The 26,412-nt window shown below is 50.0% G+C and overlaps 1 protein-coding gene and 1 pseudogene across 1 annotated transcript in view; one reads left to right on the top strand and one right to left on the bottom strand.

The window, feature by feature from the left end:
* CCT6B (chaperonin containing TCP1 subunit 6B) overlaps positions 1 to 26,412 on the top strand; it is a 182,419-nt gene that overhangs the window by 46,004 nt on the left and 110,003 nt on the right. The window lies entirely within an intron of this gene.
* On the bottom strand, positions 16,577 to 17,518 carry LOC114889402 (annotated as a pseudogene).

Below are 26,412 nucleotides of genomic sequence, written 5' to 3'. Positions count from 1 at the left end.
CAGGGATTGAACCTGCGTCCCCTGCATTGGAAGGTGGATTCTTAACCACTGGACCACCAGGGAAGTCCTGAAAGAGCACGGGTTTTAGAGTCAGATAACCTGAGCTTGAATTCCAGCTCTGTTACTGACTGACAGTGGAGACCCAGGCAAGCCATTTCTCCTGTTTTCTCCTCTGCAGAATGAGTGTGATAGGATAATCCCTGCTTCATAGGCATGGCATGAGATTAAATGAGATGATGGGTGCAATAGCACTTTGCAAACTGTAAAGCCCTGTACACATGTTCACTGTAAGGACCACTGCAGTACTAAATGCCATTATTAAAATGACATTTTCCCTCTCCAGGTCACCTGCCTGGTGAATTTCTGAGAGGCAGCACAAATACCCCATCCACTGCAAAACCTCCTGTAGCCAGAGTGAAGCCTTCCCTTGTCCTTGCTCCCTCAAAGCCTATCAGAGTTCATGGAATACTGTAATCTAGTTAGTGGCTTATAGGTCAGTGTCTCCCATTACACAGTGAATCCTGGACTGTGTCTTTCTCTTCTCTGTCTGTCCAACATACAACAGGACCTGTGTCAATGGATACTAGTTGAGTGAAAGAATGATTAACTCACTAAGGGCGTAGTAGAGCAAGCTGCATCCTATCCCCCTAAGAATTTCATTTTGAGCCGTCTTCCCCTCTGAGTCTTTTCCTGGACTCGCCTGCCCTGACACTGCCCCTCCCCAGCCTTCTCCCTCCCTCCTCATTACCTGCGTAGATGCATAGCTCCTTTTCCCTGCCTGAAGGATTAAATGCAGTGATGAGAAATATGTTTTCTTATTGTTTTAGGGGGTGAGGGAGGAAGAAATTGAATCAGAGGCAACAGTTTATCTTGTGCTAAAGGGATTGTGAGGACTCCGGGAAGCTGCGTTCTTACTGCACACCTTCCCCCAGTTTTGACCCCTCCTTTATTGGGAAGGTATTATAATTAGCGGGAACAGCTGGTGGCCACATATGTGTGAGGGAACGGGGCTCCATGGCCTTGAATGGAATTCTGGTTCTGCTCAGGGACCACTTGTCATTGTAGGACCATGTGGGGGACTGCATTTCACCCTGCCTGCCAGCACAGCCTTTGCCTGGGCTTCTTAGGCATTGAGGTGCCACGGAGAGCTGCAATAAGTAGGAGCGAGGGCGACCTGGTTCTGACATTGCTGGGTGTGCCACCTTGAGACCGTTTCTCTGTCTGAAAATAGGGATCAGGACAGAAATGCATGTCTCACATGGGCTGGATGGGTGCCATGACCTGGCCCATGCCTCCTATGCTCTAAACCCCAATTTTGTTCTTGGGCTCAGAGAGGTCCTGCCTTTGGGGCTGATACATACTGACAGATACATAGAAGAAGCAGATGCACACAAGCCAAGATGCTACCCTGTGGTTTATACAGAGAAATACAATGAAATGCCCTCCTGGGCAAGGCTGATGCAACAGAGATCCAGGCCCAAATGTGGACTCTGCCACTTACCTGCTGTGTGAATCTCTCCAAGTTGCAGCCTCAGTTTCCTTTTCTATAAAATGGGAAGAATAATAAAAACCTACCAGATAGAGTGGTATGAGGAATAATGAATTATTGTATGTTAAATGCTTAGCTCTGTGTGGCATTTAGAAAACACACCACAAAATGTTAGCTGTTACTGTTATTATTAGTTGGCCTTAAGTAAGCAAGTCTTTCACCCATCACTGGGGTAGGTTTTCCAAGAAAGGAGGAATGGTTCATTCTGCTTAGCCAAAATGCTTTCTTCCAGGACAAGAGCAGGGATGGGCATTGTCAAGGTTTGCTTCTAGGAAAACCATTTTTCCTGTTTATGTTGCTGACCAGGCTGCTGTAATACAAAGGCCATAATACAAAAGCTGGGTTTCTACTTACTCAGCCACAGTTGCAATCTCACTTTGCCTCCCTCAGATTCCTCCTTAAAGGAAGATGATGGGTGGCTTCCAAACTCCTCACTCCTACCATCAGAGCCAGTCTGTACGTTGGGTTCCACTGGTGACATTATAATAATGATATGAACGGTAATATTTGCTGAGCACTTACTACACCCCAGGCAATTCTTCGAGGGACTTTATGTACATATTTGACAACAATCTCTGAGGCACCTTCCGTTATTATCCCCATTTTACGATGAGGAAACTAAGGCCCAGAGAGGTTAAGTAACTTTGCCCAAGGTCCCACATTTGGTTAGTTATCCCCACTGGTGTGGATTTATTATACAATGATACCCTTATACATAAGTCATTTTGCATACGTGGAAAGAAATCTTTAGGGTGAATTCCTCAAAATGGAAGTGCTGGGTCAAATTTTGCCAAATTGCCTTCCATATACATTTTGTCAATTCACACCAGCAAAGTGAGACTTCCTGTTTCTCCAAAAGACTATTATCAAACTTTAAAATTAAAAAAAAATTCCAGCTTTATTGAAGTATAATTGACAGTTTTTAAAAAATGACAGATGAAAAGCCATAGATATCCTGCTCCAGGTTTTGTGTGTTTTGTTGTTAATGAAGTTGAGGATCTTATCATATGTCTGAGAGCTATTTTTGTTTTTTTCTGTGAATTGTCTCATCATGTTCTTTACCCATTTTTTAAACTAGGTCTTTGGTATTTTCTCATTCATTTCCAGTTCTTTAAGAAATTAATCCTTTTTCTGAAATATGTTTTAAAGTGTATTTTCCTTGACCTTATCATTTGTCTTTTAATTTTGTTTATAATTTTTTTCACGTAAAATAAGCAATTTTATGTAGTTGAATTTATTCATCTTTTCTTTTATGGTTTCTGGGTTTTGTGTCCTACTTATAAAGGTGTTTTGCCCACTTTAAGATTCTTTTTTCTTTTTTTTTAGTACATTTATGGTTTCATTGTTTATGTTTAAATCTGGGATCTGAGATCCATCTGGAATTTATTTTGGTGTGTGACCCCTCTAACTTAAAAAATTTCCCAGATGGCTAGTTCCTCAAATACAAAAAAACAGAGGTCCTTCATATTTGAAATCAAACCCAAACAAATCAGAGGCTGTGATTTGTTTGGATTCTCACAGATCATAGGATCCACAATAATCCTGGGTCATTCTGACAATTGAGAGTCTGCAGTAATGTAACATGTCCACAAAATGACCTCCCAGGACCTAGTGAAGGCACAGGCACTTGCTACAAGAATTTTCCTGGGGGCAGGCAAGTGATGACTCTGATTAAACATCCCTAGAATGAAACATAGTTAACACTTAACTGAGTGCTGAGGGCCAGGCCCTCTTCTGGGTGTGTTACAGGAATTTACTCATTTAATCCTCACAACACCACTAGGAACTAGTATTGTTCTTCCCATGTTACAGACAGGTTTGGAGTGAAGTGACTTGCCTGGAGTCCCCCTGAAGAGGGGCACCCCTAAGGCTCCACTGCCTCTCTTCGGGTGTGAGCAATGGTAGCACCCAAGAGACTGAGCCCAGAGCTCCCCAATGCAGTGGGTGAGCCATGGAGACCCTGGTCTTCCCACAGGTGCACGTCGGAATCTCCTGTGAGCAGGGAGGAGTTAACACATGAAAAAGCAAATTCAGGGTTATGATCTTTGAAAATGAATCTTTTTTTTTTTTTTGCGGTACGCGGGCCTCTCACTGCTGTGGCCTCTCCCGCTAGCGGAGCACAGGCTCCGGACGCGCAGGCTCAGTGGCCATGGCTCATGGGCCCAGCCGCTCCGCAGCATGTGGGATCTTCCCGGACCGGGGCACGAACCCGTGTCCCCTGCATCGGCAGGCGGACTCTCAACCACTGTGCCACCAGGGAAGCCCGAAAACGAATCTTTTCTTTGGAAAACAGAATTTTGTTTTGGAAAACAAACAAACCAAAAAACCCTCTATGTTTTTCATAATAGAGATCACAGAAAGGGTATGAGATTTTGATGTTGCTTAAACAAGGGCATAATTTTAAAAAGTATTTTAAGAAACATTGGTTCAAACTAATTTGCAGAAGGGAAAAACTAAGTTGAAAGAGGTGTCCAAGGTCACGGGATGGTGGTTGGGAAGAATGCCAGCTTTGGAGTCAGGGAGGTGAGAGGTCCAACATCATATCCTACTAACTGCATGGCTTTGGGCCAGCCCACAAAGTCCTTTCCTGTAAAATGGGAAGGAAGGAGACCACTCAACTCTCGGGGTGGGGAGGAGTAAATGAGATTTTGTAAGTGAAGTGGGTGGTCCAGCTCTCAGTGCATGGTGGGCTCTGTTATTGCTGTCATTGTTTATTGGAGGCAGAGCTTTAACAAGCAGACTCATCTCAGGGATCATTGTTGGGTGTTCTGTCTGGCCTTGGCGGGACAGGTGTGGCTGAGTGAACCTCGAGGGACCTGTCACCTGCTTCCCTCCTCTGCCTTCTGCCCTTGCTCTGACCCTTCCCCGCTGCAGCATCCTTATCCCTAGAGTGAAGATGCAGGGTGCTCCTCCTCTGCAGGGGTGGAGGGAGAGGGGGCGCTGTGCCTATGAGGAGTTGGTCAGTGGGGGCAGGGAACCTGCCTTGGAGCTGCTCAAGAGCTACAGCTCCTGTTTGGAAATACAAACTGCAGCAGATTTGTCATCTCTGGAGAGAAATTGCGTTTGGTAATTTCAATGTTTTTCACGCTTTGATGCTCCGTCTATTTAAGGGGAGGGCAGAAGGTGCAGAGGGAATCTAACTGGGCCTCAGTGAGTGGGAAATGGAGGCTGAAAAGTAAGCAGGAAGAACAACCGAGGGGCTGTGGTGGCCATGATGTTTTGAAAAAGGCTCTTCCCTGATCCTGGCGAGGTGGGTCTGGACTCTGGGGCTGAGATCTATTGTGTGGGCCATCCTCTAGTCTGGTAGTGGCTGGGTGGCAGCCTGGGCACACCTCCACTGCGTTTACAGAAGCATCACCAGACCTCAGCCAGGGGCCAACTGGCATAAATCCAGGCCTGTCGCCCTCCCTCGTTGGTGGTCTTGTCTACAGGTGGGGGCTTGGGCAGATGATATAGTAAAATAATGCATCAGGCTGGAAAGGCCTCAAGTCTAGTGGTTAATGTTCTCTCAACTGGTAGATGAGAATAGTTACAAACACCTTGATAATAGCACTTTGTGCCTGGTCCTACTCTAAGGCCTTAGATATGTTAACTCATTAATCCTCACAGCAACTCTATGAGGAGAGTACTATTATTTCCTTCATTGTGTAGATGGGAAACCTGAGACCCAGAGAGGTTAAATGGCCCAGGGTCACGCAGGAAGTTGGTGGCACGAACTCAGGTCTCTTGACTCTAGTCCTGGACTTGTTGCTGACTGTCACCTGTGAGGTCAGTCCAGCATGGACCCTCCAAGACCAGGTGTGGGGTAAAGTGGTGGGAAAGTAACCAGGGTATTCTAAATAAAGGAGAATTGTTGGGGGTCCACCTGGTTAACCATGGGGGCTTCCTGGAGCAGGAGAGATTTGTGGAGCAGTCAGAATGATCTGAGAGGTTTACTTAGGTTGGTGTGGTGGGCACCGCAGACATGTGACTCTGTGTAGGCAACGGATGGGCAGCTGGAATGGGATGATTAAGCAAAGGGGACTTCAGGCAGCTTAGCAACCCAGGAGGCTTGTCTGAACAAGAAGGGGAATAGACATTGGTGAGCAGAGCATTAGCACCTGTGTTTGTTCATCCATCCATCCATCTATCCATTCCATCCATCCATCCATCCATCCATCAAACATTTCTGAAGCCTCTTCTTCATAGCAGGCCCTGTGCTGGGGATATAACAGTGAACAAGACCTAGTCCTCGCCCTGGAGTTGATTGCAGTCTTTGCAAGACAGGCTTGTAATAAAGTCAATTATAATGTTATGTGATAAGGCTGTTGATAGTTGGGGGTATCAGGGGACCTGGGAGCTCAAGAGGAGGGGCATCCAGCCCAGGCTGGGGGTGGAGGGATGGTTAGGGAAAGCTTCCCAGAAGAGTTGACTTCTGAGCTGAGGTCTGATAAAAAGTAGCAGTTCCTCAGGTTGGCACAGTAGAATCCCCTGGCAAGCTTTTAAAAAATGCTGATGCCCAGACCCTATCCAGACCTACTGAATCAGAATCTCCCCTGGTGATTCTAATGTGCAGCCAACAGTGAGGGCCGCTGAATTACAGGAAGAAAGGAGGAGCTGATGGGGAAGGGGATAACAGGGTGAGATAGGGATGGCATGAAGGTGGGAGAGAGGGTGGCGTGTTCAGGGGGCTGTAAAGCAGTGGACAGAAGGATGAATGCAGGGAGAGCTGTAAGGGCTGCAGATGGGGGAGAGTGGGCACACACCCCACACCCCAGGTCCTGGGCAGGAGTCTCCCTGCTGCAAGCCCACCCCATGCCCAGTACCCGTCCTGAGGCTGCTGGCTGCCTTGGTGAGGGGCAGACATTCAGCTAATACTTCTGTTTTTATCACCACCTCTCCATGAAGCCACCAGCCATCCTGCCAGCTGTGCGCAGAGCCTACCTCTTGGAACGGTGCTGGATCAGTAATAAAGAGCCCTGGACTCTTAGAGGCAGCTCAGGACTGCTGGGAGGGCTTGGAGGTCTCAGGGGGTGGATGGCCATTGCCTGTTAGAGACCCTGGAACTTGGGGAAACTCTTGGAGGGAGCCGATGACCCACCATGGCAGCCCAGAGCCCAGGGCAACTGGGAAGTTGAGGGCATGGCCCCTGGAGAGGGGAGGAGGGAAAGGGCTCACTGACTGACTTATGTCCTGGTTCAGGCAGGTGTTTTCATGTGGCAGTGGCCCTGTGCATACTGGGCACTCTGTGAAGCCCTGTCTTTGATCAGGTTCTATCTCACAGACTCCTGGCACTAGCCCTGAAATTCCAGTGCCTTGAGGTCAGACAGATGTGAGTTCTGACCCCAGGGCTGCCGCACATCTGCTGCTCTCTGACCAAGGGCAAGGGACCTCTCTCCTTGAGGCCTCAGCTGCTTTATTGGTAAAGTGAGGTTCGAGGTCCTAATCTTGCAGGGTTTTTGGATTGAGACTTTGCGCACACGTGTGTGTGTGTGTGTGTGTGTGTGTGTGTGTGTGTGTGTGTAAAATGCTCAGCACACAGTACAAGCTCAAATGCTTCCTCTCACTTATTTTCCCTGTTCCACTCTGGCTTTCCCCAAACATTGATCCCAGATATTAAATAGCTCTGGGTTTTCACAGCTGTGCCTTCTGAAATGAGATATCAGGTGGCTCTGGATCCTGTCCTTTCTCCTGTCTCAGGGTAGGGCTGTGGGCCCCCTCCTGGGCCCTGATCCTGACCATCTCAGACTGGTTGCCCCTCCCCGCAACACCTAGATATTTGTGCCCCACCCTTAGCACCTTGCCATCGATGTCCCTTCCTACAGTTCTCCTGGCCCTGGGAGGTGGACCTGGAGGACATGTGAGGTGTGGATTTACAGGTGAGGGCAGTTCATACCTGGAGGAAGGGTGAGGGGAAGTTGTGGAGGGCATTGCTGAGCAGAAGACTCTCAGCGATTTAGGAAGGATTCTGAAGAGATGCTTGTTGCTAGGTGACCAGCAGGGGCTGGGGGAGAGGCAAGGAGGACTGCCTCTCCCCTGTCCCTTTTACTGTTAGCTTCTGGGTGAATCCCTGCCGCCTCTCAGGTCCTGTCCTCCTGCCTCCTCTTCTCCTTCTCCCCTGTCTCTCCCTATCTAGTGCCATTAAAAGCAAATGTGTGCAGGGATGGGACAAAGTCCCTGTTAGTTGGCTTGAGGTTTTTCTTTTCTTCCCTTTTATCCAGTATTAATATTTGTAGTATATGCTGTGTGTATATATGTTTGAGTGGGCATATTTGTGCATCTGGGGTGTACATGCACATGTGTATGTGTGACAATAAGAAGGCAGTTTACAGAGGGGTGGCTGTGGCAACTGCTTCCCCATATTGTATTCTCATCATGTACTAGGCACCTGCTACATCCCTGTACCGAACTCATCTCCCTGAATCCTCATAGCCATCCTGGGAAGTAAGCAATTATGACCTCATTTTATAGATAAAAAACAGAGGCTCAGAGATCTTAAGTGGGTTTGTTCCCACCAGAAAGTAGAAGAGCCAGGATTTGAATTCAGATCTCCCTGTGCACTCCAGCACTGAGTGACATTCCATAGCGACAGGGTTCCCCAGCTCAGTGAAGCCATTCCTAGTCTCAGGAGAAAGGCCGGTGCAGGGGCAGTACCCTGGCCCAGGACTTAGCAGGCCTGAGGTCTTCTCTCAAGTTTGTCACTGATGACTCATTGTCCTTACCTGTGAGTGGCCCTGTCGAGTTGGTGCCCATGGTTCTCTCCTTGGAAGTGGTCAGGTCCCCAGCCATGACCTGACTCCTGTAGGTCTGGGGGCTCTGAAGGATCCCCTTAGCCCAAGAGCAGGCCAGCTCTGTGGGATTCCTAGGATAGACCCCTGAACAGAGCCAGACAGAAGCTCGCCCTTCCTGTCCTCCTGGTGGTTCCTGGGCTGAAACAGACTGATGTAGAGTACAGTTGATGCAAGGGGTCTCAGAGCTGGAGCTTGGGATGAGCCCAGCACTGTGCGAGCGGTCTGAGATGCAGCCAGGGAGCTGACTTGTCCACATGACACTGGGGGATCCAATGGTAACCATCACCAGTCCACAGGCATAGCTTGCTTCTTCCCTGATGAGGCGTCAGGGGTTCTGACCCTGGAATCCAGGGCCCTGAAACATGATGAATGTGACTGTTTGGATGAGGGAAACTCAAAATTGGAGGGACCATCAGGAAACCCCTCATCTGGCTTCAGAATTCCCTCTGAAGTGTCAGGCAGGGTTCCCTGCTCTGGTGGAAAGATTGGTTGATGGCATCTGGTAACCAATAATCCTGACTCAGCACAGGCCTACTACGTGCCAGGGGCTCTTACACATGCTGCCTTATTTAAGTGTAATTGCAGCCTTGTGGTGGGTATTGTTAATCCCTGCTCTTACAGATGAGGAGTGTGAGGCACAGAGAGGGTTAAGTAATTTACCCAAGAATCATTGGATTAGCTGGCAGAGATGGTTTGGAACCCAGTCGGGCCATGCCTAGAAGAACTTGCTCTTGAATGTGTGTGGAGCACTGAGCATGTCTCTGGCTTTGCATTGAAACCTTCCGAAGCGATACCACATTGAAATCTTTTCAGACACCAAATAAGGCAAGAATTATTCCTCCTCCTTAACAGATGAAGAAACTGTGACTCAGAGGAAGTGGCAGATCTGGGATTGGGACCAGGCCATGCCAGGAAGAAGCAGCTGCGTTAAGGCCCTGTCCTGGCCAGCGGGGTGGGCACAGGCTAGCCACTGCTCACACCAGCTTTTATGGGCTGCTTAGCGGTGGTTCCTGTTGGCATGGGCAGGTGCTCCCTGCCAATTAGGCAAAAGAGCAGTAAGGATAATTTCTTTATGCAAATAGAGCTTTGAGCTGAAGGCAGTGGAGACGTTTGTCTTAAGGAGATGCTCTGCTTTCTGCTTTGCTGCCCTTGGTCTGAAGATTTCCCCTGGGGCTCCCCCCACACCACTGGCTCCCTTCCAAAACTTACTATGCCCCCTTCTCCACTCCAGGCAGCCCTGAGGGTGTGATGCTGTGCCCACTCACTCATCTCCCCTACCCTGACCAACCAGGACCAGAGCATTTGGACCTGGGCTTCAGTTGCAGCAGGAGGGATTCTGATTAGATCCCAGGAAGCACTCAGACAATTAGGGGTTGTGGGATGGTGCATGTAGGATGGGAGCTTTTAAGACCTAGAGTCAGCAGCACTGACAGTGAAAGGGATGGGGGTAAGGGGTGACCCATGACCTCTGACCCTGTGCTGGGGGTCGGGCTCTGACTCAGGGGTTGTATGCTGGACTTGGAACCCCTCTGCCCACATCCCCGCTCTGAACCTGCTCCTAATATCCTTTAAATGGATTCCTCCCAGCTTCAGGGTTTGGGGGTGAGTTTCAAGATCCCAGAGACAATCCCACCGAGAGATTCTGACACCTCCCCGCCCTACCCACTTGCTTACAAAGAGATTTCAGGTTTTCTGAGCAAAGCAACCTCCTTCCCTGACTGCCTGTGGGGGGCAGCCTTACCCCACGCACCCTCTGCAGAGCCCTGTGGAGCCTAGCTGCTCTAAGGGTGAGGTGAGGGCTCCTGGAGGAAGAGGCAGAAGAGCTGGGTTCCTTCTTCCTGTTCCTGTGGACGGGAGAGGAGGGAAAATCATGGCCTGAGAGTAGCCAGGGTACAGCTGGATATGTGGGTGGGGCACCTGGGGATCCTGGGGGCCAGGCTGGTTCAGGAGGCAGGTCCTCACCTACATTCCAAAGCTCTCCAGGGCCAGGCTGTGGCCATGCTAGACCCCACTCTGCAGGACCCTAACGGGTGCCCTGGATAGGCAGTTTGGATATGGCGATGGCGAGAGGAGGTGGGAGTCGGGCAAGCTGGTCATGGGCAGGGAGAGATGGGGGCCCTGTGGCAGGGCGTGTAAGGCAGGGCGTGGCCTGTGTCCAGCCTCTGGTCACCTCACTGCCCATCCCCCAGGGTGTTCAGTCCCTGGAACCCAGAAATGCAGGGGGTGGCAGAGACTTTGGGCTCAGGAAGACAAGGCTGGTATGGGCTGGAAGTAACAGGGAAGGGAAATGAGAAGACACTGTTCAAGACACTGTTCAAGTCCCTACCAACCAAGAGACCTTGGGCTTTCTGGCCCTCAGTCTCCTGGTGCGCCTATGGGGCCGAGGATGCCGGCCCCCACTCCTATCCCCTGCCGCCCGGGCTGCTGAATTAAGTGAGAGGTGAGGAAAGTGCTTGACACATAGCAGGTGCTCACCCAGGGGCAGCTCCCTCTGGCCATCTTGTTCAGAGAGGCCGACTCCCTGACCTCCTTTTTTCTACCCCTCAAACCACAGCTCTAGAGAGGCAGTGTGGCCTCATGGTTAGAGCAGAGTCTAGTGCCCGACTGTCCTGCTTCACAAACCCGCACAGGCACACACTAGCTAGGGGTCCTCGGGTAACTTATTTAACTTCCCTGGGTCTCACTTTTCTCATCTGTAAAATGGGATAATCGTTCCCACTTCAGAGGGTTGCTCTGAGGATAAAATGAGTTAATATGCCTAAGGCACTTAGAATAGGGCCTGCCCCAAGTCAGCCCTCTCTAAGGGTGTGTACCATTTTCACTATTAACTGTTACAGTCCCATACATCTGCATGACCCTCAGGTTCTTGCAAAGCTTTCCCCCAAATGTGCTGCTTGAATTCCCCACAGCAGCTTCTGAGACAGGCCTGCCGGGAGTCCCACCCATTTTATAGGTGAGCACACAGAGGCTCAGAAGATGAAGTGACTTTCTCATGATCCCACACCATCCCCTTCTTTTAGAAGTGACTCTTAAGCTCTTTTTAGTGTGTGTGTCGCCCTGAGTACCCTCCAGCTCACCTGCAGCCTGGGACCCCCGGCCACGCAGTCCTCAAGTCCTGGGACAGTGAGGATGGCTCCTCTTCCTCTGGGTTGCCCAGGGCCATCAATGCCTGTGGGTTTGGCGCAACAGGCAGGCAGGTTCAAGGCTCCTGGTTCAGGATTGGGACCGGGGTTTGGGTGGCTGGAGCTGAGGGAAGGCAGGGCGAGGTGCACCTGTGGGGCCCGGTTAGGGATTTCAGCTGCCTCTGAGGCCTGGGCTTCCCTTGAATTATCATTTGCAGGTGGCTGGGTGCCCGGGGTAAGATTTTCATCTGACAGGTGGGGCTTATCTCCCAGAGCTGGAGAATTGACTCTACAATTGACCAGGATGTTTTACCTTTGATGGTGTCCCCTGGCAGTCTGAGTCCCGGCTCAGGGGGCAGGGGTGGCACTGTTGCTCCCAGCCAAGCCGCTGGTCCTTTTAGTCATGGACTCACATGGAGCCTCAAACCCAAACAACAAGGGGAACACTGTGCAGTGGGGGTGGGGAGCAGGTGACTCCAGAGTCAGACCTGATTTGAGTATTGACTCTGCCACTGAGCAGCTGTGTCTCCCTGGCCAGCTTAATTAACCCCTCTGATCTTCCATTTCCCCATCTGAAAATGGGCCTAACGGTATCCATGTGACATAGTTATTGTGAGGAGTAAATAGGATAATGGGTGTAAAGTGCTTAGCGCAGCACCCAGCACCCTTGTAAGTGCCCAGTTAAATGCTGTCTTTACTCATAGTCTATGAATGTGATGCTCTGAGTGCCTACGCACTGCCTGGCTCCAGGAGGATTCTGCCCTTGTCCCTGTTGCTGTGCTAGGTCTACAAAGGCTTGAGGACCACACTTCCTGAGGGCTCCCACCCCAGGGAAAGGGCAAACTGCTCTGCCACCCAACCTTTACTGAGCTCCTACTAGGTGCAGGCACTGTGCGTGCCAGTAAGACCCTGCCCTGCTGCCAAGGAACTCAGGTTCCTGGGTCCACGGTTACGTGACAGGTTGATGGGGATGGTAAAAGGGGGTGCGTTGCAGAGGGCACTGAGTGGGGGAAAATGAACTTCGGGGTGATTGTGGGTGGCTTCACAGACGGGTGAAACCATCCTCATTTGTACTGTGCATTAAAGCACAAGAAAGATTTGGGGGCAGGGTGGGTGGTAGTTTTCCCGAAGACAAAATAGCGTTCACAAAGGCCTGGAGGTAGAGAGTTTAGGCAGCTCCTCCACTTTTCCACGAACACTCAGAACAGCTCCAACTCCAGCAGAGGGACACATTTCAGGCTGGGGGACGCAGAGCTGGGCAAGCTGTTCAGAGAAGGCCCCTTCTCTCGAAAGAGGCAGTGGGAGACCAGGTTTGACAAGACTGGCCACAGGATCAGGGAGCTCGGGAGGTGGCCCTTCTGCCTGGCAGAAGGAGGCTTATTTAAACAAAACAAAAATAGGAGGGTGAGGGTAGAGAAGGAAAGCAAGACCAGTCTGTGCTCTCGCTCTCCTGTACTGGGTCAGAGGGTGAGGGTTAAGGGGGTGTACCTGGCCCCTCACTTCTGGTGGGGGCAGCAGCCCTGGGATGAGGGTGCACGACGCTGAAGAGACACACTCAGCCCACGTGGCAGAGGGGCCCAGGAGCCCAGTGTTGAGGGGAGTAAAGGACCTGCTCTTCGAGCTTGGAGGGCTTCTTAATCAGTTTTACAAGAAGCCTCCATCTCCACATGTCTCTCCTCACCAAGATTCCCTGGGGAGGGAAGAGGAGAGGGGTGCCGCCGTCCAGAGAGTTTCCCCAGATCCTCATGCCTGCGGCATTTGCCTGGGCCCTGCTTGCCTCTTGTCTTCCCAGAACCAGAGCTGTGGAAGGGGTGGGGTGCCTGCCTGCCAACTGCGGATGCTGGATATCTGTGTAGTGGGGGTGCTGGGTGGCAAGAAGCATGAGGAAGGGTTGCCATACACTTCCTAGTTTTGCCACTTACTAGCTGGGTGGTAAAGCATGTCCTTTAAGCCTCCAAGCCTCATTATTGGTATCTAAAAAATGGGGCAGTAATGCTCACCATCCGTAGTCATTCTGACGATGAAATAAGATCTAGAGGAGAAATCTAGCACAGGCCTGGCAGATCCAGTCTTCAGCTTTGACACACACTGGCCTAGATGATGTCTCAGAGAAGTGTCAGGTGAGGGGTCGGCCTTGGTGAGGTCTGTTAGCAGGTGGGTGGGTTACTAGATGAGGCCATCCATCAGCCTTTGGGGATGATCTCATCATGCCTCTGCTTATAAATCCATAAAATGGGGTTAATAATAGTACTTACCTCACAAGGTTATGTGAAGATTAAATGAATTATAAGTAACTGTGTTTGACTCTGTTAATAAATAGTGCTTAATAAATATTAGTCATTATTACTGCTTTTGTTATTCAGTTAGTTAGCTGTTGAGGCAAAGTCTCAAGCCCAAGGATTTGGTTGCGGATATCAAAACAGGGGTCTAGAATGGGACTTGGCCTCAAGAAGGAGGCAGAAGGCCACAGAAACCAGGGTCTAGGTGAAAGTTGGAACCTCTAGGTCATGCCAAGGCCTGGATAGGTTATCAAGTCTGGGGTGTGTGTGTAGGAGACTGCTCTGTGGCTCGTTGTAACCTGCTCCCACCCCTTCTGAACTCTCCCAACACATTTCCTGCTCGTCTTGGGTTCCATCCAGAAGGGCCAGATTAAGGTGGCCGTGCTGGGGACACCTGCATCCCAGGCACCTCCCCACTGGGCTCCCACATGGTCAGGCTCAGAAAGGAGCAAGCCCAGCCCTGCGGGGAGAGGTGATGTCAGAGAAGTGGAACTTTCGTTCACCTACGGCTTCAGTGGCTCGAAGCTCCTCCCTTTCTCAAGAGGGGCTGTGCTGGGAGAGGCCTTGGGGGCTTCCAGCCAGGACTGGGGCGGGAGACAGCAGCCTCCAGGCTGGCTGAGGCTCTCATCTAGCTGGCATGTGTGGTAATGACCCTTCTTACCGCAAGCATCTGTTTGCATCCATTGATGCATGGAAGAATAAGACTTTGTTGGGTCGGGGGGACCCAGACCTTTAACTCTGTCCACAATTGGGGTTATATATTCAGAGTTGTGTCTGTTGGACCAGTGGAAGGGGCAGTAGAAGCCAGGATGCTGGGGGACAGAAGGGTCCCTGAGAGAGAATTCATCACAAAGGGCTGAAGAGGTCTGGTCTTAAGGTCTGGCTGCTGTAGCATGCCTGAGGGCTGGAGGGGTAGGGGTTCTGAGAACAGGTGTGTGGCTGGTCACCAAACCCCTTGGGGGAATTCCCTGGTGGTCCAGTGGTTAGGACTCCTTGCTTTCACTACCAAGGGCCCGGGTTCAATCCCTGGTCGGGTAATTAAGATCCCACAAGCCACGGAGTGTGGCCAAAGGAAAAAAAATGTACATGTTTAAAAAAAGAAAAAACTCTTGGAACCCAGTGACATTGGTAGCCTGAGTGTCCCCAGAGGGAAAAAAACTTTGTGTGTGTTGACTGAAAGGGTCATTTCATTTAGTCCCTAACCCTTTGGGAACCAAGCAACGCTGCTGTGGAACCCCTCCTGCCTGCATCTGAACCTAACGCTGATTGAGGGAAAATTCTTCCCACCCTGCAGGAGAATGCTGAGTACTTAGCACAGTGCCTGCTTCAAAGTAGGTGCTCCAAAATACTTGGGTAAAGTAATAATATTAAAAAAGAAAAAAACCCCACCTCATTTAGTGGAGGGTTTTGTCATAGCAAATTTGCAGAGCAATCAAGAGAGTGAAAACGCAGATCTGTTCATGGGTGAGCTACTTCCTGGGGCTCTCAGATGCCGGGAGAGAGTTTGCAAAGGATTGAATCCCCCAGTTGGCAGATACTCCAGTCTGATATCGCTAGGAGCTTGGAGCTAGCGATATTTGGGTGTTGTTAGTGCCATTCACACCCACAGGCTGGTGAAGAAAGGGCTCTCTCAGTGTTTTCTGATGAAGGAAGGGTGGTTTGCCAACTGGAGAGATAGATGGAATCTAAGCAGGGGAAATGGAAGTCATAGAGATAGATGGAATCTAAGCAGGGGAAATGGAGGTCATTTGGCTGTACTGCTAAAGCATCACACGTTCACTGCTCACGGGGTTATTCACTTTTCCTTTCTCTTTCCTGCTAAGCTTACTGATGCACTGGCCCAAACCTGTTCATGTGGCTCTTGCTGTCTGGTCGCCCAGTGAGGAAGGATCAGCGGGCCTGCCAGCATCCAGACTATGGGAATTGTCTCTGAGGAGACTTGACAGTCCAGATAGGCCACAAGGGGTTATTTCCTCTCCTCCTTTCCCATCTTCTGGTTCCCAGTGCCCTCATGGTCTTCTCTCTCGCCTTCTCCTCAGCCATATAAGATCAAAGACTGTAAATTATTCATTCACAGTTGAATGGAGCACATTTCAAAGTCAGGGCTGCTGGGCATCTTGGTCTCAGAGTTGCCAAGGGTGAAGGCCCACATGTTTGGGTCCAGCAGCTCTGTCAAGTCCCGGCCCTGACATCTGGAGCCAGCCCTGCCTGATCCCTGCCCTTCCCACCTGTCTGATTTCCTCCCTGACTTTTCCCTGTCTAGAGTTCCCTGCCCCACCTTACCCCAGAGGAAACCCAGTATCAGTGTTACTACCTCCTGCCGTGCGGGTGTGTCTGTGGCCTCCAGGGCTACTGTTCCCTGGGATTCCCAGGCTGTCCCTTCAGATGGGAGCAGGGAGCCTGCATGTTTGAGAGGAGTGCTAAGATGAGCCAAGCACCGGACCAATAGTCGTGCTAACAACCACTACAGCAAACATTTGATGCGTGTGCCACGCGTGTCAGGCACTCCTTTTAGCACTTTTTAATGTAACATCCCTATCTCACCCATAACAACCCTAGGTGGTAGATACTGTTTCTAGCCTGGTGTAACAGACGAGGAGACTGAAGCTCACAGAGGTCAAATGACTTGCCCAAGGTCACACAACCTGCAAGTAGCCAAGCTGAGATATGAATCCAAGCATCTGATACCAAAGTCCAACGATGTACCACTCTGCTAAAGCATATGCTAGTTCATTTATCCTTACACTGACCTCACGTACAGATGGGGAAACTAAGGTCTTAAGAAGATAAGTGACTCATTCTAGGTCATGTAGCTAGTGAGTGGCTGAGCCAAGATTTGTTTTCTTGTTTTTTTGGAATCTCAGTCTTTATTGGCTGCAAGGCTTCACACGCTCAGGCCAATGCCAGGGCTCAGATCTTGTTGAAAGCAGCAGTGTCAATGCTCTGCACATGCTCCTCGAACTTGGTGATCTCCTCTTCCAGCAGGTCCGTGCCCACCTTGTCGTCCTCCACCACACACTGGATCTGCAGCTTGTGGGTGCCGTAGCCCACGGGCCCCAGCTTGGAGGCCCCCCACCCCAGGTCAGCCCATCCAGCTGGATGGAGCGCATGCAGGCCTCCAGCTGGGCCATGTCCATCTCGTCATCCCAAGGCTTGATGTCCAGGAGAATGGAGGACTTGGCCACCAGGGCAGGCTTCTTGACCTTCTTCTCAGCGTACTGCTGCAGCCTCTCCTCCCGCAGCCAGGCAGCCTCCTGGTCCTCCTGCTCATCGCTGCCGAGCAGGTCAATGTCATCGTCCTCGTCCTCGTTGTCCTCTGTGACGGTGACCGCCTTCTGGGTGGGGCGCTCCACTTGGTGCACGGGAGACACGTGCTGGGTCTGCGGAGCTGTGGCCGGGTGGGTGGGCGAGCTTTTCTCTAGTGCACTCAGCCAGGCCTCCAGCTTGGAGACAGCCTGCTGCAGATCCTGCACCACCCCTCGCAGGCTCTGGTTCTCCACTTCCAGGCTGGCAATCCGGATGACAAGCTCACTGTGGTCTCCACCGGGGCCCACTGCAGGCCGCAGGGCCTGAGCTTCCAGCCAAGGACTTATGGATGTTTTCTCTGGCTCTTGTGACATCATGGAGGATCACGCTGGCGCCATTCTCCTGGTGTGAGGAGCCAGCCACGGACCCGTTCATCTGCTCATAGAATTTCCTTTCTGCATCATCATATTTGAACTTGTCAAACCAGATCTTCGCGTGCACTAGAAAGTTTGTGGCCATTTTCACACCAGCCAAGGACACAGCGACCAACGAGGAGGGCTCGGCGTACGCAACGGCAGAGGAAAGAGCCTGAGCCAAGATTTGAATCCAAGACATTCTAATTCAGAATCGATGTCCTTTGTACCACCTTCCCTGAGACTGATGGGTGAGCTGACATTCTAGACACCCTTATGAAGGGAGGGATGAAAGAGACCCACTTGCAGACCCAAGGAGACTCAACCTGTGTGCTGGGTGGGGTGGGGGCCCCAGGGAGCCCTGGATGATGATGGATCCAGGGTCTGGAATTTCTTGAGCATGAATGTCAGCATATGTGTCCGTGATATGGATTCAATCTAATGCCACCCTCATTCAGAGATTCAGAAGAACTGACAAAGGAGAGAAACAGAAGCACTTCCTCTCTGAGCTGTTGCTTACCAATGAGCTTTTATCTCCAAGTAGCAGAATAATCATAACCCATAGCTCCCGCGTGTGGCTGATTAGCTTTGCTGCAAATTTCATTTGATTACAACACGAAAGTCTGTCCCTGACTTTGGTTGCAGCTATATGGCTGCTTGCTTACAACTGAAAAAGAGAGGTAGAGGGACCAGCAGGACCCAGGAGCATCAGATAATGAGGTTGGTGCTTTAAGAGCATGTTCATCAACAAAGACCATTTGTGTGGCCCCATCCAGTGTGCAGAGCCACTCTGTATGTCATCTTAATGGGTCATCACAGCAACCTGGGGCTTTCTTCCCATGGGGCAGTGGCCAATAGTTTCAGCCATTCACAGAGGGTGGGGAGGAAGGGGAATAGGATGGAGACAGTGTTTGGTTTATATAAAAACTGTGAATGTGCGGATTGCAGGGTGTGTATTTCATTTTTAAGACAAATTAAAAACCCAATCTTGTCTTGTGCTTGAACCTGAATAGTACTAATCTTATTTATGTTATTTTTGAGTGCTTGCTATGTGCTGGGCACCATGCCATGTGTTTACTCTACAGAGCAACTTTATCCAGTGGGGAAAAATACCAACCTCATTTTACCGGTGAGGAAAGGGAGGCTGGGACAGGTGGAGTGAACTGCCCCGGAGGTACAGCTAGTAAGGGAAGGAGCTAGGATGTGAAGTCAGGGAGTGTGATTCCAGAGCCTGTACCTTTCTTGCTGGGCTGTTCTGCAGCAGAGTATCTCTCAGGGACCCTGACTTCCCACAAAGAGCCCAGTGGGCAGTGGGAATGCAGGGTCCTCTGGCAGGAGGGTCCTCTGACCCTCTAACCTGCACCTTCCTCATCTCTAAAGGAACGTTTCGTGATCCATCTCACAGGTGATTGTGGGGTAACTCCTTGCTAGCTATGAAGCACCGTTTACCTGTTCGTGGATAGGAGGCAGTAGTGAGCAGGGCAGAGGGAAATCCTTCCAAGAAGAGACAGATTTGGACAAGAGGGTGCAGGTGGCCTGAGACCTGTGGCCCAGGTTTGGGACCTTAGCATGTGCTTTTCCCTCTGCTGGGAATGCCCTCCCCTCCCCCCTCTTCTCATGACTGGGTTTTTAAAACTTTCAGCTGTCAGCTTAAATGTCCTCTTTTCAGAGAGATGTTCTCCCTTCCCACCCCTGGTAGACTGGCCTGAGTGCCTACCTTGGCCAGCCCTGGGGGCTTTCCCTGACTCCTCCACTTCATCCCAAACCTCCCTACAATATCCAGCCCTACCTGTGTATGAATTATTCAGGGAGAAGCTGAGGACTCATTATGGGGACAGATATTCCAGCAAAAGCCATCTGGCTGGAGAAGAGAGAGAGTGGGGTGGCATTTATTGTCAGGAAGCAATTTCTCATGGTAATTAAATTCTCACACGTGTGTGTGTGTGTGTTGTGTGTGTGTTGGGGAGATGTGTTTAATCACTGTCCCCCCCCCCAGGGTCTAATCTAGCCTGTGTCATACCAAAGTCCTGGGTCTAAATAGCACCACCCTTCCCCTGACTTGGGGGAGGAGGGGTGGTGTCGGTTCATGTTTTTGATTAAAGAAAAAAAAAAAGAATCAGAGCCTCAGTGAGGTTTCATGAGAAATGGTGGGAGCAGCAGGGTCGAGGGGAGCTGATTATGTAGATGTGTTTAAGCTCTCAACCGGGGATGGATGGATTCCATAATCCCACCGGGGGCTGAGACCCCGGCCGTGTTTGCTGGCTCAGATGCAGCTGGGGCCATTTCTCAAGTTCATGGAGGAAGGGGATGAGCAGGTGCACAGGAGGAGGGGCTGCCTGTCAGGTGAGGGTCCTGCGGGGTGGGGAAGAGTTGTGGAGGAGCCCTTTCTCTTCTGCAGCACGTACTCAGCCTCTGTCCCCGCGGGTGTGTCTGCCTCTGGGCGACACTTTGTTGCACAAATGCTAACCCGGCCTCTGCTACAGACGTGCTGTGTAGCCCTGAGCTGGTCCTCTGGTCTTTCTGCTCTTGCATTTTCAGTCTGTAAAATCGGGTGAAGCTTTGGAGATAGATGGTGGTGATAGTTGTACAGTAATGCAAATGTATGTTATGTATATTTTAACACACACACACAAATTCTAAAAGAAAAATCAGGTGAATCTGTAGTTTCCTTCTGGTCGTAATGTTCTCTGGATTGATGATCCTGGATTCAAAGAAATGCCAAAGGGCTTATCATTATTCCAAGAACAGGCTGTGTGACCTCAGCAAAGTCTGTTTCCCTCTCTGATTCCACTTCCTTTGGTGGTGGCAGAATCGCTTCTCCAGACCTGGCCAGTTGCTTCCCCTCACTCCTTAAGTTTCCTGCCATGTCTCTGAAGTTTGCCCCCTCTCCAGAGCATGGACAGCCCCTGTCTTTGGATCCCCCAGCATCACTTGTCTCAGCCTCTGGTGGCTTTTCGTAGAGGCTGAGGGGGACCTCTGCTTGGCTATTGAATGAGCCATTGAGAATTTCATGGATAATTCAGGAACACAAGTCAAACAGGAGGCTGGAAGCTCTGGATTTATGAAGAAAAATGAGTCAAACTTGGCAATTTATGAGCAGCTCAGAATAGCAGCATGGTGGGGGGTGGGGAAGGCTGGAGGACTGCTCTGAAGGGTTGGGGGCACAGTTGGGGGAGGCAGAGGTGCTAGTGGGGCTGGAGAGAGCATAGGGAGCCTGGGCCTTAGCACCCAGACCACTAGCTTTGTGGGAAGTTGTCTGTGCCCTGGACAAATGGACAAGTGTTGTCCAGTGAGGGGGCAGGGACTCCTCAGGCATCAGAGGGAGGGTCCAGCCCACAAATCCTAATTTGGTCTCCCTGTGGCCTGGCCTTGGCTGGGTACCCAAGAGAAGAGAGGTGAAGGCAGAGAGGGGGCACATTCTCCAGCCTTGGGGGGTACATGGCCAGAATGGAGAGGCTTAGCTGGCCTTCAAGGGGGAGAGAGAGGGAGAGAGAGAGAGAAAGAGAGAGAGAGAGAGAGAGAGAGAGAGAGACCCTCACTTGTCCAAGAGGCTTCTTTTTGAGGTTTTTCCAGTCTTCCAGGTGGGGCCCACAGTCTGAAGGTGGTGAGATACTTCACATAAATCCAATCCTAGCAGCCCAGAGGGTCATCCCAAAGGCCACCCCAAGGTCAAAGCCCCTGAAATTTTATGGGTCCCAGTAGAGGTGGGGAGGGGTGGGAATCTGACTGGCTTTGCTCCCATGGCTGACAAGTAATATCTTGTCCCTGTCACCTCCCCAGCATGGTTCCTCCTGGATAGTTCCACCTTCTATCCAGTTTCCTCCACTTGGGATGGACTCCAAGCATTGCATTCACAGGTACAAGGTCTAATAAAAATGGCTTATGTCTGAGGATCAGGGATGGAGAGAGTAGGGATGAGCCCCAAGTAGACACTGCTTGTCTGGGTGTCATGGAAAAAGTTCACATCACCCGTTAGGGCTCAATTGCCTCATCTGAAAAATGGGAATGGCTTTCCCTTCCATCAACCCCTCTCATATACTTACTCATACAGCTCATAAACTGTGATATGACTGAAATAAAATTATGAATGAATATGTGTTTGTAATCCTCTAAGGTGTTGTATTGAGGTGGTAGATTCTTTTATTAATTTTCCATGGGAATCAACCTCAATCACCTCTCCTTCTTGGGCTTTAGATTCCCCATGTCTGAAATGAAGAGATTAGACCAAGTCAACTCTCAGTCTGTTCCAACTTGAACAACATCTAATCCTATAACTATCTTGGTATCTCAGTTCCTGATCAACACATTCCTAGTTGAGGGTGGGGATTTAGGGTCCAGAGCTTGGAGGAGGCAGGGTTTTGTTCAAACAACCACTTAATAAAATGATTTCTAGGTAGGGGGCCTTGCTGCTTTCTCTTAATCTCTTCCAAGGCCCTACTGAAGATATGGCTAGATGTGTGCATTCTTCTGACTTAGATGGGTGGGACTGTCCCTTAGAATGTATCAGAAAAATTTCCCCAGAACTCAGGTTATACATTGCGGAACATTCCCATTTTAAGAACCAAAGGACATGGAATGTCAAGGGGCTTAAAGGCTCCTGAGGTAAGGGTGAAGACGCACTGTTGACTTGGGAATCATTATTTAGGATCAACAAATAGTTATTGAGCTCATACTGTGTACCAAATGCCGTTCCAGGTGCTTTCATATTCATTTTTATATTTGGTTCCATAATAATCATGGGAGGAAGGCAGTGTTATTGTCTTTGGTAGATGAGGAAGCTGAAGCTCAGAGAAGTAGAGGAGCTGTCCAAGGTCACAGAGCTGGGAGTGGTGGAGCTGGGACACAAGTCCAGGTCTATCTGATCTCAGAGTCAGAGCTTCCCCTGGAAAGTGACTTCTTATTCCAGGGTCACTTTTATGTCCATTAAAGCCACAGTGTCATCTCACCATTGGTCTGTACTGATTTCTCTTTGATTATGGTGATATTTTCCTGTTTCTTCATATGTCTAGTACTTTTGGATTATATCCTAGACATTGTGAATGATATATTGGAGAGACTTTGGATTCTACTATATTCCTCTAAAGAGTGCTGATTTTTTGTTTTTAATTTGGCTGAACTCACACTTCAAACTTTTATCTCCTCTCTGGTGGGCAGCAGCTGAAATCTCACTTCAGTTCTGGTAATCTTAGCTGGGCTTTTTGGAGTCTTCCCTGTGCATATACGTTGAAGGATCAGCCAGAGATTTGGGTAGAGTTTATATATAGATGTTAGAGCTTAATCTCTGTGGCTCTCTCCTTTCTGGAATTTCTGCCATCACTTTCAGCTGCTGTGTTCATCCACACTTTCTCTGATTCTTCAAGCCACTAAGGCTGCAGGTTTCCTAAAAATTGAACTATCCTGTAGGACACTGACTGTGGTCTTCCCTCAGGAGGAATCCTTTAAAAACATGAAATACACCCATTATCCTTCTTCCAAGTGTCAATTACTCTCTGATTTCTGCCCGCTTTTTGTTTTACCAGTGTCTTTAGGTAGTTTTAAAATATTTTATCCAGAGTTTATAGGTTTTTTAAAAAAATATTTATTTACTTGGATGCACTGGGTCTTAGTTGCAGCAGGTGGGCTCCTTAGTTGTGGCATGCAAACTCTCAGCTGCAGCACCAGGGAAGTCCTCTGAGTTTATAGTTGTTATGTGTGGGAGGACAGGTCTGACAGGAGCCACTTGACCGTCACTGGAAGTTTTGTTCTCCTTTTGAGCACGAGGTTCCTCTTACGGCTCTTACTAGACAGGGTCTGTTCTTAAAGCTACGCCAGGCCTAGTAGTTTCTAGGAATCTGGTATTTAACTCACAGTAGTAAGTATTTATGTGTTGTCACTGGCTTTTGGAAATGTGCAGCTGTGTTCATGACAGACTTCTGGGTGGCTTTGCATCACGTGCGTGTTCCCTTCAATATCACCTCTCTTGGGAAGGATCACTTCTAGACTGCAAAGGGCATCCAACCTCAGGTCTCCCTTCCAGGTGCCATCATGCAGGGAGGTGGAGGGGCAGGCTTTGTCCTTCTCAGAAGCACCCTTTTGGCAGTCTCCGCTGGGAGGACAAGAGGGGTCAGGAGGGAGAAGGAGACAGATTCTCCAACTCACCAATGTCATCCAAGTATGTATCTCTTTAAACTCTGCCTTAGGGAGTTTGTCAGATGGCCACCACCTGTCCAGGCTCCTCCAGACACCTTCTGGAGCTACAGGTGTGTGCCAAGGGCTGGAGAAAATTGGCTCTTTCCCTAAGTTCCTTTTCTCTTTTGTTGGCGATATCAGAAAGGCCAGAGCATCATGGCAAAATCCATGTTTTTTTAAATTATTTATTTATTTATTTATTTTTGGCTGTGTTAGGTCTTCGTTTCTGTGCGTAGGCTTTCTCTAGTTGCGGCGAGCAGGGGCCACTCACTATCGCGGCCTCTCTTGTTGCGGAGCACAGGCTCCAGACGCGCAGGCTCAGTTGCTCTGCGGCATGTGGGATCTTCCCAGACCAGGGCTCGAACCCGTGTCCCCTGCATTGGCAGGCAGATTCTCAACCACTGAGCCACCAGGGAAGCCCCCCATGTGTTTTAAAAAATGTTCCTTCTTTGTAGAGGGGTTGTTTTTCTCTCCCTTTTCATCTTAAAAAAAAATCTTGTGTGTTAGAGAGGTGAAGCCAGAAAGAGAATGTCCCTCTGATGGCTGAGAATTATTATTTTAAAGGCTTTATTTAAGCCACTCTTAACAAAACTCAAACATCTGGCTTGTGGCGCCTGAGTGCCAACTTTCAGCTTGAACGGAATGCATGAAGATGGCAGGCACCCAGGCTGGAGGGAAGGAGGGCAAAGCCCGCTGTGGCGTTCTTGGCTGTCGTTGTTGTCATGGCCATCATGGCCACTGTCTGTGCTGTGCCTTCTCCGTGGGGCAGGGACAGGGGCAGGGGCAGCAAACCACTTTCTCGAGTATGTCTTTATGCTAGAGACATTCTGCTAAGGGGAATGTATCCATGTCCAGCTTTCAGGGCTTAAAATCTAAAAAAGAATCAGGCCTTAAGCCTAAGAGAAGCAGGGCTGGCGGGAAAGGGAAGGAAGGTTGTATTATATTTATCCAACACATGTTCTGTGCCAGGTATTTCATATCCATTGTCACGTTCAGTTCTTGTAACAACTCCATGAGGTAGGTGTTGATGGCCTTTCATTCCAGGTAAGAAAACTGAGGTCATAACTCGCTGAAGTTTACTCCATTGGCAAGTGGCAGAGTCAGGAGTTAATCTCAAGGCTGGTGCCTCTAGAGTCTAGGTTTCTTCCATCATCTCCAAACTTCATCAGGTGCAGCGTTCACATTTTACAAGCAGGGAGACTGAGGCCAGAGCAGGCAAGGGCCTTGGCCAAGGTTCCTTAGGTAGGAGGCAGAGCTGGCACTTGGCCTCTGTGCTTCAGCTGGGTGGTGGAGGATGAGTGTAGAATGGCGCAGCCTGAGGACACCAGGGCTGTAGCCCCTCGGAAACTGCACGGCTCCCGGGACCTGGTGGCCCTTACCTGGAGCGTAGGGGTGGGATGATAAAGAATGCTGGAGTGGTTCCTGCTGATGCACCGCTGATCTGTCTGTGAGCATCTGTTCGCCTGCTCTTTGATCACTGTGTGGGCGGAATCTGCCCATTAGTATTTCATTCCCAGGGTCTCAGCACAGCCAGGCAGTTAGGGTGCCCAAGATTGGAATCTCTTGCAGCTGCCTCTAAATGTAGTCAGGAAAGCTTTCTCCTCTATTCTTGAGCCTCAGTGTTTCCAGCTGTAAGATGGAGGCAAGGGACCTGCGTTGGAGGATAGGAGCGATGGAGAAATTCCTAAATGATGTTTTGGAGGCCCTAGAAGTTAAATCAGATGAATATAGGACATCCCTATCATGAGTTGGTCGTTTGATCTTTTTCTCCCCACTCTCCTTGCTCTTCCCTTCCCTCCTTTCTTCCTTTTTCCTTTCATGACAGTTGTTGAGCATCTGAATGGCCAGGAATAGTGGCAGAAGGAAGGACTGGGAGGTGGGACTGGGCAATGGAATTATGTAGGAAAGGGTGAGTATGTTTGGAGAACTTCTTGAGACTCTCAGGAACTGGGGGAGGCATAGGAAAGAAGGAAAAGAAACTTCAGTAAAGGTAAAGGTGGCCATCAGACCAGAGACAAGCCCCAGGAGAGGCCAGAGGAGGCGAATTTAGGGGGATATCAGGTCTTCACGTATTGAGAACCAGGCTAAGCCTGAAGAGACCCCAGCCAGGGTGGGGAATTCTGTGTCCTTTTCTATCAAAACCACACCTCGGAGTTCTTTTGTCCAAGATTACCCCAAGGAATTCAAGGAACCAGGCAGGGACTGCTGTAGGTCCTGCTGGCTGGGATCCTCTCTGGAAGTTGCAGGGTCTGTGTCCCGAGTCTGGGGGAGGGGACCTGTTCTGTTGACATTTGGCAGGAGGTCTTTTTGTGGTCTAGATCCTAAGACAGTATGTCCTAGTGAGGCTGCCCATGGGATCCTCCAGTGCTTGGTCCATTCTGCCCTTGGCACTCTGTTCCCATCAGTGAATTGGATGGGGGAGCTGTTTCTCTTTGAGGATTGCAGTGTCTCAGAGACAGGGACTCTGTCGTGTTCACCTGGGTATCCCCAGCCCCTAGCCTACCTGTGGCTGATCAAAGTCAAGGCTGAGGCAGTATGGAAGAGCAGAAAGAATAGGGATGTTCAGGTTGATCAAGTCTGAGTTAGCATTCAAGTTCTGCCACCTTTGAGCTGTGTGACCGTCAAAGGTCAGATTCCCCTAGTGACATATTCAGTGACCTAAATTTGTGTGGGGGAGGTTTATAGGGGTGTGTGCTCGAGAAGAATACCTATACGGGAGCGAGAGAAGCAGGATGGGGCAGAGGGAGAAGTCGCGTCGTGGTGCGGTTGCAACAGAGGCCTCAGCTGATGCCATGGGGAGTCCTGGGGCTGGAGTGGTCCTTGAGAGTTGTCCAAGATTGAGACAAAGGAGCCAGACCTTTGTAC

Source organism: Monodon monoceros, unplaced genomic scaffold (genome assembly GCF_005190385.1).
Source record: "Monodon monoceros isolate NGI ecotype Baffin Bay Population unplaced genomic scaffold, NGI_Narwhal_1 Super_Scaffold_9, whole genome shotgun sequence".
NCBI classification, from domain to species: Eukaryota; Metazoa; Chordata; class Mammalia; order Artiodactyla; family Monodontidae; genus Monodon; species Monodon monoceros.
Note: the sequence above shows the minus strand (reverse complement) of the source record. Positions and strands in the feature narration are given on the sequence as shown.